This window comes from Aythya fuligula, chromosome Z, assembly GCF_009819795.1.
Source record: "Aythya fuligula isolate bAytFul2 chromosome Z, bAytFul2.pri, whole genome shotgun sequence".
Lineage (NCBI taxonomy): Eukaryota > Metazoa > Chordata > Aves > Anseriformes > Anatidae > Aythya > Aythya fuligula.
Genome location: NC_045593.1, coordinates 12468547 through 12483545, shown reverse-complemented (window position 1 = coordinate 12483545; position 14999 = coordinate 12468547). Strand labels below are relative to the sequence as shown.

Below are 14999 nucleotides of genomic sequence, written 5' to 3'. Positions count from 1 at the left end.
TCAGTGCTACAAAATGCAAATCCGAATGGAAAGGAATGCAAGGACTGAGAGTGAACTAGTAACAAAGATTACTGTTTCAGCCAGAAACTCATTAGCTGGAAACACAAGCAAATTACTTTGGCAAATACAGTCCTAGAAGCTTTGGGTTGCTTTAGCTGAGTTATTTCTAGCAGAATTAGCAAAGTGTTAATGATGTTACGCAAAATTCTAGTGGACACATCAAAATAATTTGTGTACTCATTCATGTTCAGGAAACATGAATTAAACTACAGCAGATGCAAAGACAGGCACTACTCTTCTAGTAGCCTTTCTTACAGGAAGATACCTAAAAAAAATGATTTGTTTAACCTAGTAAAAAGTCTGGGAAGGAATATATGGCTGCTGTCTGAGAGGGGATTGCATTGCTTTATAACATGCCATACAGCAGAGGAAGAATGCCAAGGGGAGGCTGGAACACTACGGACACAGAGGAAAAGAAGATGCAAAGCTCTTTGAACTGTCTGAGCCACAAGGACAAGTGGATGTAAGGCAAAGAATAAAATTAAGTGGGAAATTGGAAGATGATTCTTCTGAATTAAAGCAATCAAGGGCTGGATCACCTCCCAGTAGGAACAGTGAACACCACAGAAGTAGCTACTTTTAGATGTATCTTGATTGGTTCATTAACAAAATTATGCAATATGTTTGTTTATAATAGCAAGTGGCTTGGCTGAATTGGGTGGTTTCTTCCAGCCTATGCTTCTAATAGCTGCATCTGTGAGGGTGGATCTGCAGAGAGGTCTGGGGCATTACTCTGATGGATTTCTGATGTATTACAGATCTACCTTAACTGAAAAATGATTTCCTGAAGACCGAGCCGTTACGCTGGTATCAGCCCTTAGGAATTCTACGGTTCAGCTATTATTTCATTTGCCTGAGGCACATATTTTCATGGCAGGCCCAGGCAGTGATCGGAGCTGGCTGATATATGCAGGAGTATGTTTTTCTCACTTTTGAGCTTAAGTGAAGAATGCAAAGGGCTTAATTGCGCCGTCGTGAAGCTGAGGTTCTGCCTGTGGTGGGAAGGAAGTGCTTTATGCCGGCTGAGGAGGCTGTGTTCCCCTCCAGCTCTGTGGGTAAGAAATTCAGTCGGCACCTGTAGAACAGGTCTGGCTGATGTTGCCTCAGCTTTCCTAACTGTCCTTCCAGTGAGCAAAGGGAGTTCCTTGGAAAAAATGGGAGGAAAGGAGGAAGATGGAAAGGTACAATCCCTTCTTTCAGATACCTCTTCAGAGTTGCTGTTATCCATTTTCGTGGTGAACAGTTACAGAGTTTATAAAGCCCCTGTTGTTTGCCTCTTGCTTAGATTAGTACAGGTTATTAAACTGGTATGTTCACAGTTGTCATGTACTTGTGCTTTTCCTTCTGTGCTCTATTACTTTTCTTCCGTATATACATGTATATATGTATATATATATATGTGTGTGTATATATATATATATGTGTGTGTGTGTTAAGGTTTTGGGGAGGTTTACTTAGGGAACTTGCATGTTTAACTGCCAAACTAAATAGGGGAATATGAAAGAGAAGTGCTATATGTGCTTCTGTAGCTCTGTATAATGGAGATAAGCTTTTAACATTGTTCTCTTTGTTTGCCACCCCGGTTTTTATCAGGAATTCAGTAGCGTTCCTGGCCTTGTCCAACGTACTGGAATCCTGCAATGTACATTCGTGTGGGAGTAGTAATTACATAAACACTTCTGGTGTTTATGGGCTTCCCACAGACCTCTTGGAGCCTTAATGCAGTAATTTTCTTCAGTAAAGAGAACTGTATAAGCATTAATCATCAAAATGTAGCAAGATCCTCTAGTGGGAAAGCGGGGAGTGGGAATCAGGCAGCTTGCCTGAGCTCTGCAGAGTGCCGTTCAACACTTCTTGGCATTGGCAAATTCAGGAAGGGTTGGGTTAGGTGAGATTAGCACTACCAAAGCTGCAGGCTTATTTAACTATTTAGGAAGCCTGGTGAGACAATGTATGCTTGCTGTTCCAAGATCTGAACTATTTTATGTACTCTCTCTTGTCTCCTTTTACAAACTCTTAGAAAAATTTAGTGTAGAACAATTTGATTTTACAACAAGCAGTCATTCAACTGGCTATAACTTCTGAGTACTGGGTTTGACACTGCAGTAAACCAACAAATACTTCTACCAATATATAAATACAAATACAAATAAATACAAATACAAATACAAATACAAATGCAAATACAAATACAAATACAAATAAAAGGGAATATCTTTTTCACTCCCTCCTCTCTTTTGTTACTGCCTATGATCGAGCGCCACCTCCTTTGCTGTGTCATTGGTGCTCACAGGACCTTTAATGAAGCTGATTTAACTTGCTAACCCAATGGGATTTTTCATACTTTTTTTTCTACCAAGGTAGTTCCTTGTCATTTGGGAGTTGAGCTGGCCTCCAGGAGCATGAGTACAGAAGCAAGAAGGGTGAAGGAAGGGAAATGTCCCCACGTCTGTGATCAGCTTGTTGTCAGAATGCCCCAGCTCCAGTCTCAAACACATGATATGCTGCCCAGCAAGAAATAGGAAGAGACATAGGAATGTAAGGTGTGCAAGGTATATATGATCATGATTTGTTCATAATAGAATTGTATATTTATTGGATTCTATGGAAAATTTAAATAGTGAACTAATGAGAGATAGACATTAGCTTAGGAGAAACTGCAGGAGCAATGAATAGGAATCAGCTGTATTAGGAGGGCATTGTTCCATCCATATACTTTTTGTAAAGCTAGAACTGCAATGGAAGTAATAAATGTTTTAACTTTTTGCAGGGGTAGGGGAAGTGGCTACAATATCTGGTTTTTATGTTCTCCATAGAGTACACAGAGAATCAAATAGTATTACAATAACTTTAAATATCATTTGCGTTACCCAGAAATAAGTTTGTGTGTTTGGAGAAAGACTGACATTTCCTAACAGTCAGGTTTACCCAATGTGTAAGAACCACAGCAACATCTATGGTGTCTCCTTTCACACATGATATAAGGTATGCCTACAGATGAGCTACCCTGTGCATGCAGTCTAGTTAGGCTTATGCTATCAGTTCTGAATGGGAAAGATAGGCTATAGGATCCTGGGGCTTTCCTTTCACGTATACATTAAGCAGAAATATACAATAACAACAGAACTGACAGCAGGTCACATGGGATTGTGGTTGTAATTCAGACTCCTAAAGCCATTTAGAAAATGAAATACATAGAACAAGGAAATACATATTTTCAATAGGCTGTCCTGCACTCAATTAGCATGTGCAGGACAATGACATGGCTAATGATTGGTGAATAGTTCATGACAAAATTTAAAGAAAAATGTGCTATATTTCAAACATTCTGTCCTTAAAGGAAGAAAGTACTTGTCATAGTCATAATGCAGCAGAGTTCTTAAGCAAATTGAAATAATATGCATGGTCTCTTGAAACGTCTTTGGGTAATCAGAGCTCTCTGCTGACTTAACTTTAGGGAAGAATTTCTTATATTTAAACTATTGTTTTAACATATTAAAACTGTTATTTGGTCTGCAATGGAAAAGACAAAATTTTTAAATCCTGCTGTTTTTACCTGTAACTAATTATGTGGCTGTCCATCTGAGTGCAGTCTTGACCTAGTCTGGGAGATTGTCACTGGTGTAGTTCTTCCTTTGTGCTGCCTGCTATCCTGAGATCAAGATTGTTTCTAGAACAATGTTCTATTTCAGTTAAGGCTAGATTACCATGATGGATGGGGAAAAAAAAGATTGTACTTAAGTCATTCTTAACAGTCTACATTTAATTAGTAGGCATTTAATTTTATTTTCACTATAGCTAGAAAACACCTTATATTTCTGTTACAAGAGAATAAAATTAAAATACATCCATAAGGAAGAAATATTCTGGAGGTTTCGTGTTTTTTAATAGTCTATAAAATGTGTGTCTCTTTTGTAGCTATTTTAAGTAGAAATTATATGCAAGTATATGTAGTTCAAATGAATTCCCTTCTCTTTGTAATTGCTTTATAATCTGTGATTTTGTTACTTTAGTAACATAATTATGTTTTAAGATTATGTCAATTGTTAGAGGTAGAACAATGAAACTAGTTTAGTTGTGACTGCTTTAACTTGATCAGGGAGTTATACTTCCAAAGCTTAAAACTTTTTTATCCCTTCAAATTCAGTCCCTCTACATAACATTTGAATGTACGGGCAAGGGTGGCTTGTGATATTCTGAGTTTTTCAGACTCGTTTATGCAGAACTTAAAGACACAAGTTGAGTGTGGTGTGGTATGTGTGAAGCCTTGAGTGTGGTGAAGATGTCTGCCCTGATTTCCGTAGGTATGCCTCTAATTAGACCTATGATAACCCGTAAGTGTTTGTCTGCAGTCTTTTCTTTATTCCCATTTCTTCTTGTGTGACAGTCAAGGGTCTGGTGTTTTTTTTCATTGTCTATCATTGTCCAACTCAGTTCACTCCAGTCTGTAGGGATGAAGTAACTGCTTTTCACTTTGAAGTACAGTGGGTTTAATTTTGCTTTTGTCAGGAAAGAAAATTTCCAAGTGTGAAACATCTTTCATAATCTTTATAAACTCTTTCAGATAAAGCTTGAACAGCATGATCAAGATAAGATTTATTCTGTATTACAATAGTAGCAAGCGCCCTTTCTAAAAAGTATTTACAATTCAAGCAACTGCAAACACCTACCAGTTGCTGCTGCCCTCTAAATTCAAAGCTGGGTTTCAGCAGCAGTCCTTGCACTTGAAAGCAGCCCTTGAAACTTCTGCAACTCTTTCTCTTTTCTGTGTATAAGGACCAGGTTTTTAGTTTTATTCTGTTGGGAAAAGAGGGTGCATAGAAGACTGCTAAATAATGATCTAGTAATGACATAATTTTATGAGTACTTCATAAACCTTTAGCCCATACAATGCAATTATTATAGATTTGGTTTTAAGAATGTATTGTGAGTGTGCATTCATCAAGCTTTACAGGAACTGTGAGAAGGATAAACCTGAAGCCAAGTAAGTAAGATCATCTTCCAACCAAATACTTGAGGATTATGTCTACTGAATAGTAATGCACTTCCAGGATTGTGGCCAGAGTGACGTAGTTGTATAGTCAACACTGAGAAAAAAAAATAATGATAATAAAAAACAATAACAACAATTTTTTTGGATTAAAAATAGGGAGGTTATACTTGTGAGCTCCTCACTGGAGCACAGGGAGGTATCTTAAGATAGTTGAGGCTTGCCCTGTCTCTAAGAGGGTGCTGGGGCTTAGTCAAAAAAGTATGTAAATAGGCTTTTTAGGATAGAGCAATCCAAAATACAACGCATTGCTGAAAGGAAGCTGTATAGTCACTGCTCACCAAAACCATTGCTTTTGTGGGATGCAAATGCTGACTCAATGCACAGGAGGAAAAGCTAAAACTATGGAAAGGCTTATATGCTTCTTCCTTGAAATCAAAGTGCCCTCCTATACTAGGGTACACCACTTTCACTTTTGTTCACCCATAAAACCTAAGTTGCTATTTAACAGTTAAGATATATTTGCTTTGTTTTGGTACATATTCATTTCAAAGGAATCTTCTGGTAATTACATTTACTGTTTACTATCCCAGAAGCTTAGGACTTGTTGATTAAGTCCTCGTCTTTCAAAATCTCCTTGGTAATCCCTGCTGTACAATTTTACAAAATGTTGTGCCTAGCTCGTGTACTTTAAAAGGAAAATCAGGCACAGATTTTCCTAAGGAGATCGTCATTCCACAGGCTGTAGAATCTGCTTCTTTCCACTATCTGGAAACAAATTTGTTGGTTCCAAATTCCCCAGGCCAAGGGCTTATGTATGCCTCTCTCTGCTGCCTGACCTCCCTGTGCTGATGCTGGAGGTCACTGCTTATTGAGACAACTGTTTCGTCATTTGGAATCTAAGCTGTTTAGAGTTACTTAGGCACCTCCAGAGTCCTTCAGCTCTATCCAACCTCGCTAGAAGACCTTTGGGCAGAACAGCTGTCCCAGAAATCATGTGTCACTGCTAGTAATATCCACCTAGCACTGGCCTCATTTGTACAGTATTACTTCATAATCTCAGCATGTAAATCTGTATAGGTTGCCCTAATTACTTATATGTCCACATTTGATTTTGTTGTGCCAGCTTGCTGTCAACAAGCTGATACATATGAAACTGGAGAGGGACAAGAAGAAGTCTGGCTGACTGCAAGGTCAGCAATTTTCCATATTTCTGTAGCTGTGAAACAGTATGACTTGGCAATACAAGATTGCTTGCTACCCATTTCACTGAGAACACAACTGAACTGTAAAATGATGACAGCACTGAGATCTCACTAGCATCTGCTGGTAGACACATCATTCTTCAGGCACTGGACAATTAATAAGGGGATACTAATTTCAGCATGTTGAAGGCACCTCTGGACCTTATTTCACAAATTCCAAATTAGCTATTCTGCCTTTTCAGAGCTGTTCCTGCGCATCCATACTGATTCAGAAGTGGGTAGGCAACATCTTCCAGAATTTGACCACAACATAATTCTTAGAGATTTGGGGCTATCTTATGGTTGGCAAGCTCTGTTAGTCTAACCATTCCTGTAGCAAACATGCTTATGTGAACCTCATGAAGTTCAACAAGGACAAGTGTGAGGTCTTGCACTTGGGTTAGGGCAGTTCTCAATATCAGTAGAGACTGGGGAATGAATTCATTGACAGAAGCCCCACAGAGAAGAAAAAAAAAAAAAAAAAAAAAAAAAAAAAAAAAAAAAAAAAAAAAAAGAACATGAGCTGAAAAAGTCCACTTAGAGCCCAGAAGGCCTGGGCTGTAATGTCCATTTACAGCCCTGAAAGTTGTATCCTGGGCTGCATTAAAAGCAACATGGCCAGCAGGTTGAGGGAGGTGATCCTCCCTCTCTACTCCACTCTCATGAGAGTCCTGCACCCAGCTCTGGGGTCTCCAGTACCAGAAAGAAGTGGACCTGTGAAAGCTGGTTCAAAGGAGGGCCACAAAGATGGTCAGAAAGATAGAGCACCTCTCCTCTGAAGAAAGGCTGAGAGAGTTGGGGTCATTTAGTCAGAAGAGAAGGTTCCCTTCAGACCTTATTGCAGCCTTTCAATATATGAAGGGAACTTGTTAGAAAGATGTAGAAAGACCATTTACCAGGGCCTGTGGTGACAGGACAAGGGTCAACCTTCTTAAACTGAAAGAAGGTAGATTTAGATTGGATATAAGGAAGGTCTTTTTGTTGTTGTTGTTTGTTATTTGTTTTTCTTTGTTTGTTTGTTTTTTAGTGAGACAATGAGAGGGTGAAACACTGGAACAGAGAAGTTATGGATGCTCCGTCACTGGAAGTGTTTAAAGCCAGGTTGGACAGGGCTTTGAGCAACCTCATCTAGTGAAAGATATCCTTGCCCACGGCAGGGGAATTGGACTAGATGATCCTATCCAGCCTAGGTCTAGACTGTCCTATTCAACCCAAACCACTTCATGATCCTATGACTTTGATCAAGGCCATTGAACTAACTGTTCAGTGTTTTGGTCATTGCTGTCCTGACATCATTGCTGCTTTTCACGGAGATAAAATGACCAGCTGGGCCAGACTTTTGGTGAGAAATATATAACCATAGCTTTTCTCTGAAGCTATGGTTCTGCTGACACCATTGCATGATACCCTGGTCTATTATAAGCTACTCTAAGCAATTCATGCTCAGCTTGATAATATATTTTGTGAAACACTGTGATACAGATATTTCAGGATTTCAGGGTTTCGTGGTAGGTTGTGATGTTAACTTACTCCCATGCAGAGATTTACATCAAGACGTGAATGCTATGACTTAAATTATTACTAGTTATGCTTAGCTCTGCTGCCATATGATATGTTCCACCTACTCTGATGACAACATCTTATCAGATATTTACTGAGTAGACTATCAGGTGATTTAGGGCCTAGTAGTATTGTCCAGAAAATCAACTGAATACAAGCCTGGGTAAAATTATCAGAAGGCAACTGGATAGTTTGCAGCCCATGAGAGAACATTAAAAGTCAATGGCCCTTTCCACTTGCATCTCCAGGTCCACTGTTAAGCTGTTGTCTAGTCTGAGACTGTCTTTGGTTACAAAGACAATAGTCTATGAGGAAAAGATCTTGCTTGGGATTTATAGCACAGTCCTTACCTTCTTTTTCTTTCTCTCTTCTTAACCCAGGAGCATTTTTCATCTATTTTTCTCCTCCTGTCCTGCTGGGGGATGCCGAGAGTTGCTGGGTGGGCATTTGGCAGCTGGCCACAGTCAGCTCACCACAGGAAATTTTGTTTTAGGTTTATATCTTTTTTTATATCTTAAAAAAAGTATTTATATTTAATATAACTGCTTTATATAGAATATTTTTAAAAGTATTTTTACAATACTTTGTAACCTGTATCTTGTGGACTTGCTTAGATTTGAAATGTTTACATTCACGCTTAGTTCCTCATTTCACCTGGGATAGGGCTAATTTTCTTCATAATAGCTGGTATGATACTGTGTTTTGGATTTAGGTTGAAAATAATGCTGATAACACATCAGCATTCTAGTTGCTGAGCAGTGCTTGCACTGAGTCAAGGACTTCTCTGCATCTTGTGCTGCCATCGAGGAGGCTGGGGGTGCCCCAAGAGCTGGGAGGTGACAGAACCATGATAGGTGACCCCAACTGGCTGAAAAGATATCCCATACCTTATGGCATCGTACTGAACGATAAAACTGGGGTGGTTGGCTGGGGGGATGGCTGTTGCCTGAGGATTGTCTCAGCATTCATCAGCTGGTGGTGAGCAACTGTGTTGTGCATCATTTGTTTGTTTGTTTTCTTGTTTTCTTTTGTTCTTGCATTTGCTGTGTTTTGTTGTTGTTGTTCTGTTTTTGTTTGTTTGTTTGTTTTTCTTGTTTGTTTTCTTTCTTACTGAACTGTCGTTATCTCAACCCACGAGATCTTGCACTTTTACCCTTTTTCAGTTCTCTCCCCTTTCCCACCGTGCTGGGAAGTGAGCAAATGGCTGTGTGGTGCTTAGTTGCCTGTTGGATTAAACCACACTCAGATAGCCTTAATTTTTGTCAGAGCTCAGAAAATGCTGTGCCGAAGGAGCAGTGTGATGGGGCATACAGAACATTTGGCTGTATCTGAATGGATTTTTGCCTCCAATTACTTGTATCAGCAGGACTTTTCATACATTTTCATTGCTGCCCAGACTTCTTGTGCTTGCTGTGTTGCTTCTCTGTCAAGGGAAAACGAGCAGCTTCCACAAAAGCTGGCAATCAGCAGGGACCCAGGAATGATACATGTTTGCCCCTTTCCAATCCTTGTGTTCTGTAACCCAGTTCTGTTGCCTCGTACCTGCTGATTCTGGTATTTCTAGAGGGCAGAACTGGAGCTGCCCTATCTTCTAGAGGACACTGCAGATCTGTCTTTCATTCAGGTCATGATGCACTCACCCAACACCAGAACTCCCTTTGCTGGGCAATGTGATATTAGTGTTTGAGTGAAGAGATTACACATGCAGCCTGGAATGCCTTTTAAGAAGAGATGGCATGATATGACAAGGTCCCTGGCCCCCATCTGGGAGGATTCTTTGGAAGAAAAGCACTGGGCAAGGCTGCCAGTCCTTGTTGTTCTAATCAGTCTCCTCCACTTGGCTGGAGCGTTTCTTGACAGCCTTGCGTGTATGTACTTGCTAGCACACGTGGTTTTCCTTAATGGCTCAAAGCACTTTCAGCAAACATTACAATGGAGATTTCTCTGTAAGAGCATGACTAGGCATGACACTGAGTTTCTGTCCTGATCAGGGTTCTGCCCCAACCTTTGTGAAGTCCATAAGAATTCCTCATAAGCCATGATCTACTGTACTGTCTTGGGATTCTTGTCCCCTGTATTAGGTGATAATTAAACATTATTAGAGACTGTAGCTCTGTTCCTTTTCCTGGTTGGATCATTTTTTTCAGACAGATCCTTCAGAGAGAAGGGGGTCTCTTTGTGTGTGGTCCAACTAATAGGCAGAGTGGAAGCCAGTGAGCTCAGTAGTGTAGATACTCCCATGATGGGGAAGGAGTCCCAGATGAATTGATGTAATTTTTAATTTTGTCTTGCTGTTTCTGAGATATAAACCTAGATGGGCTCATGGCTAGGGGAGATGTTGTTGGAATACTGGTGTACCATGATAAAGGATTACAACAGTTATGTGAATAGAAGTTTTGCCACTGCCCTCAAAGGAGTTATCTACAGGATGTAAGGCCTTTTCTCCGCTTCTCCATCATGTTATAACAACAAGTTTAGGCACGGTTAGAGGTTCTGTAGTTCTCTCCAGAGTGAGGACCTCTAACAAGAATTCTTCCCCCCCACTCCTCTTCCAGTTGTCCCTATCCTCAGATTGTGACAGCTATTGTTTCTTTACTTTTGTCTTGCATTGGTATCCAGTCCATTTGTGGCATATAGGCAGTGATGTCCATGTAGTAGGTAGCACTTTCGAAAACATGATCTGGTACAAACTTTTTAAATAAAGTAAGGAAGGTACCATACTCCACATGGATTTACGCTGCCTTTGCCTCCAACCCAGAAATGATGTGTTGCACCATGTTCTCCATTGTACAGGAGGATGCTATGGAAAGTATAGTAAGCACTGGGCACTCATGACGTTTCACTGTTTTGCTGCTGTCAGGGAGTGTCTTGAATGTGCAGAAACTTGTCTCTCTTCTGAATACGACTGCCAGAATCCCTCTGGTACTTCAGATGTAGAAAAGGACTGGGCATTATCCATTGCTTACAGAATTTCTTCTGCTGGCAGCACAAAATGTTCCCTTTTTACATAATTATGAAACTCTCTTATGTTTATACATAAGCGAAGAATTATATCCATTTCTGACAATGAACAGCAGGCCTATCCACTCTATAGATTGTTTTACTGCTCTTCTTTTTCTTTTTTTTTTTTTTTTTCTTAAATCAAAACCTTATCCAGTCCCTCTGTAAGCTTCCATTTAGTTTGACAGACTCTAGGCCATTAATCTTTCTGCTGTGGTCTGGAAAACATCTCCAGACTCCTTTCCAGATGTTTCGTTCACTGTCTTATCCAAAATGTGCACTTTGTTGGTGAATCTAAAATTTTAACCCAATCATGGGTACTATTCTTCATGATACTATTATAAACTGCATATTTTCCAATACGTGCAAACAATGCATAAATGGCTTTCTTTGTAAAATTTACCAATCTGAATTTCCCAGTATGTTTGCTAAATTTATTCTCCCTCACCACCACCACCACCACACTGCTTTTTATTTCATATTAATTTGTCAGTGAGTAGGAGAGGCAATTAACTTGTACTGGAGGACAAGAACTACTTTTAGTGAGGGCACATGTATTTACTGAGGAGGCCTCTTTGGAGCAAGGCCACGGCGCCCATTTTGAAAACTCCTCAAGCTTTCAGACAGGCAGTAGCTGTTTTGCTGTGTCTATCATGGAGTCTGCAAGATTTCTGTATGCCTTTATGTGGCACATAAATGTTCATTTCTTAGAAACTCAAGTAAAAATTTTAGTTTTTATCCATAATCTAGAAGTCTGCTCACAGATCTGGCAACTAGACCCTGAGAAATACCCTGGTGTCATATACTCAAGAAGTAAGGCTTATTTATTTTTCAAGAGCTTAGTCTGTTTGATTTACTTCCCTGCACCTTCAGAACAATGGAAACTATTTCAGAATGTTCTAAGACATTCTTGTCTCCTCCATAACAGCACCTCTGCTTTGTTAATGGGTTTTAGAAAGCTGTATGCTCCAAGCAATGTGTAAATAGTATATGACATGCTAGTCCATCTTTTTGGTTGCTGTAGCAACATCACACTAAACTATGCATTAGTCAGTAGTCCAGTCCAGCAACTGTCTTGTTTCTGAAGCATGGTTTACGCATTATGAACACAATTAAAAACAAATGCTGAAACAGATAATTGACTGCATAAGCAGTTCCAGCTGAAGAATGTACATGAGAAGGCCTTACACTGATTGGTTGTAGAGCTGAGCCTGTAGATTAAGCTCCATACATAAAATTTTCAAATTTTCCTCACTTCCTGTTTGTCCAGGCAGTTACACATGACATTTTTATATGAGGGAAAAAAAATGCTTCAAGGGTAGGTAAAAGCAGACCATTAGTTCTTTATTATTACTTATGTGTCTGTTCTGTATCAGAGATACAGTCATATGATGCTGAATTTGTTATGGTCCTTTTGTTTCTATATATAACATAATACAGATTTTAGGGAAATCGAAGAGAGGGGTTATACGTTGAAAACATCTATCAAAATCTCCCTTCTGTCAGAAATAACATGAGATATTAAGGAGCAGTAGTCAGGAAATAGAAAATAAAATTTGAATGCTTAAAAAAGTTCTAGATAGTAGGGACAACGTTGTCTTTAAAATCTTGTTATGGTCAAAAAGGAAACACTCCTTACATAGAAAGCTGTGAATTTATTTTTATTTTAGTAGAAATCCAAATCTCAAAGAATTCTTATTTGTCCTTATCTAATTTTTACAGAAAAAAAAAAAAAAAAAAAAAAGAAGAAGAAGAAGAAAAAGAAAATACAGAATGCAATTGAAGTTTCAATAATATTAGTACAATTAATGTTGTTTTGCACACAATTCTTAGTACATGCCTCCTTTTCTTTGCTGTTATACTCGTACCTTTGCTGCATCCCTGGCTGATAAGGTCATCAGTGCTATTCTATCTCAAGCAGAAAGGAACTGGGGAGCACTGGAGCAGATCAGAAATGTTTTGAGTCTTTCACTGACAAGAGTGAAATGTTGATGGTGGAATTACTTTTCTTCTTTGGTAGGAGACATATGATATTGATGTTCATGGGTTTTTTTCTTCCCCTTCTCTAGGATACACTCTGAGCCACGGTTACGTGTTTGCTGATTCTCTGCAACTTGCTATTTATTCATCAATCTGCAAGTTTACGTTACATCCAAACACATGGTACATTTTTACATATTTTGAATACTGTTGTTCATTCTCTTCATTTCAGCTCAGTGTAGGCATTCTTTAACTGGTTATTGCTGAGTTGTCTATAGCCCCTGGGATCTCAAGTGTCAGCTTGTTCTCTGCCATTTTCTGACCAACCCATGCCTGTACTCCTCCACACTGCACCCTTATGTTTTTATTAAATATTTCATTTTACCAGAATAATTACTTACTACTGCCATATATAAAAAATATAGTTATACTAAAATAAGTAAAAGTAAAATAAATTAGAAAAAAATGTTACTCAGCTAAACCATAAATAAATAAATAAATAAATAAATAAATAAATGCAGGCAAACCAAGACAAGTCCAAAGCAAGAGTGACAAGCTTCAGTTGTGAGGACTTGCAAAGTCAGTGAAGTACACAGCCCCTTATTAGCAATTGCAGTAACAGTTCACAGAGCAACAGGACTACAGTAGAAGAAAGCTACGTGTTTAGAGAAAAAAAGATATTTAATTTTAAATAGTTTGGTCCTTGCCCACAATATGACAAGTTCTGGGATTTAAAATATGGTGAATTGTGTAAGGAAAAAAACAAAGTGGGAAGTCTTACATTAAATCAATATTTGGAAATCCAAATACTGTTACTATGAACTAACATGAATTTTTCATTTTGCTTGTCAAGTAAATGCAAGATAGCTATGGCAAATATTCAGTGTTGCTAGTCTTGAAAGAAAAGATTCAAATCTGTTGCTCATGTGGTAAATTTTTACATAAGTAATCCTTCCATAGTTAACTTTTCCGAATTATGGTTCATCTGAGTGAGAAAAAGGTGTATGATTTGACCATAAAATGAAAGCAAACATGGTTAATCTAAAAAGTTGCTTGAAATTACACTGTAATTAGCAAATACTTCCAGTCTTACTTTCAGGAATGATACTGAATGTGTAGATGTGGCCACAATCTTCAGATCTTCTGTTCGTTAATTTCTGACTAATAGTTCCCTTTTGTTGCATCACGTTTTTCTTCCTGTTTGAGGCCATATCCTTACTTACTATGTGAGAATTATTCCCATTAAATTTGGCACAAGTTGTAGTGAGATCAGAGGGATATTTCTGGTCTCCTGTCAAACTTTTTCTTTAATCATGCAGGTTTTCCATAAATGCCATTCCATGGAAAACCTGCTAATTAGATCTTTGTGCATTTTTGATATTTTGCCCAATGAAACAGAAAGGTACTGACTCAAAGTGAGATCTACTGTGTGCATCTTCAGCTGTCTCTACATTCAGTGAGACTTTTCTGCATGGACAATGCAGAGCAAAAGAAGAGATTAAAGTGTACATGGGATTGGTATTGCAGGTCAAATAACTCAGTATTTAACTTAGAGGACTGCTTTCTATATTTTTATTACTGGTCAATATTAGAGATAAGATAATGACCTAGATGAAATTCTGTCTAACTAGTTAGAAAAAGTCCATAGATTTGCAAAAGAAAAATTTATGTGAATATCTTACTTGATTTTTTTTCCATATAGTATTCTAAGTGACTGATCAAAACTAAAGTTCATTATTGCAGATAAAGAATCATAAAATGGTTTGGGTTGAAAGGGGGAAATTAAAGACATTCTATATATATATATACATATAACTGTATATACGTAGTTCCAATGCCCTGCCATGGGCAGGGACACCTCCCACCACACCAGGTTGCTCAAAGCCCCATCCAGCCTGGCCTTGAGCACTGCCAGGGATGGGGCATCCACAGCTACTCTGGGCAACCTGTTCCAGTGCCTCACCACCCTCTGTGTGAAGAATTTATTCTTATTGTCTAGTCTAAACCTCTTTTAGTTTAAAGCCATTACCCCTTGTCCTATCACTACACCCCCTGACAGAGTCCCTCCCCAGGTTTCCTGTAGGCTGCCATTGTCTGCCCAGACTGTATTTGTGCTCGGGATTGCCCCAGCTCAGATGCAGGACCTTGCCCTTGGTCTTGTTGAA

General features: G+C 38.8%; 1 protein-coding gene across 3 annotated transcripts in view; it reads left to right on the top strand.

Annotated features, from left to right (window-relative positions):
- The window catches only part of PRLR (prolactin receptor), a 163923-nt gene that overhangs the window by 101535 nt on the left and 47389 nt on the right, over positions 1–14999 (top strand). Inside the window, exon 1 of one of the 3 annotated variants that reach the window (XM_032205704.1) lies at positions 12948–13017. The exons of the other annotated variants lie outside the window; for them this stretch is intronic. The gene's annotated coding sequence lies outside the window, so the exon portion shown is untranslated. Of the gene's footprint in view, positions 1–12947; positions 13018–14999 lie in introns of those variants that run through there. 3 annotated transcript variants of the gene reach the window in all.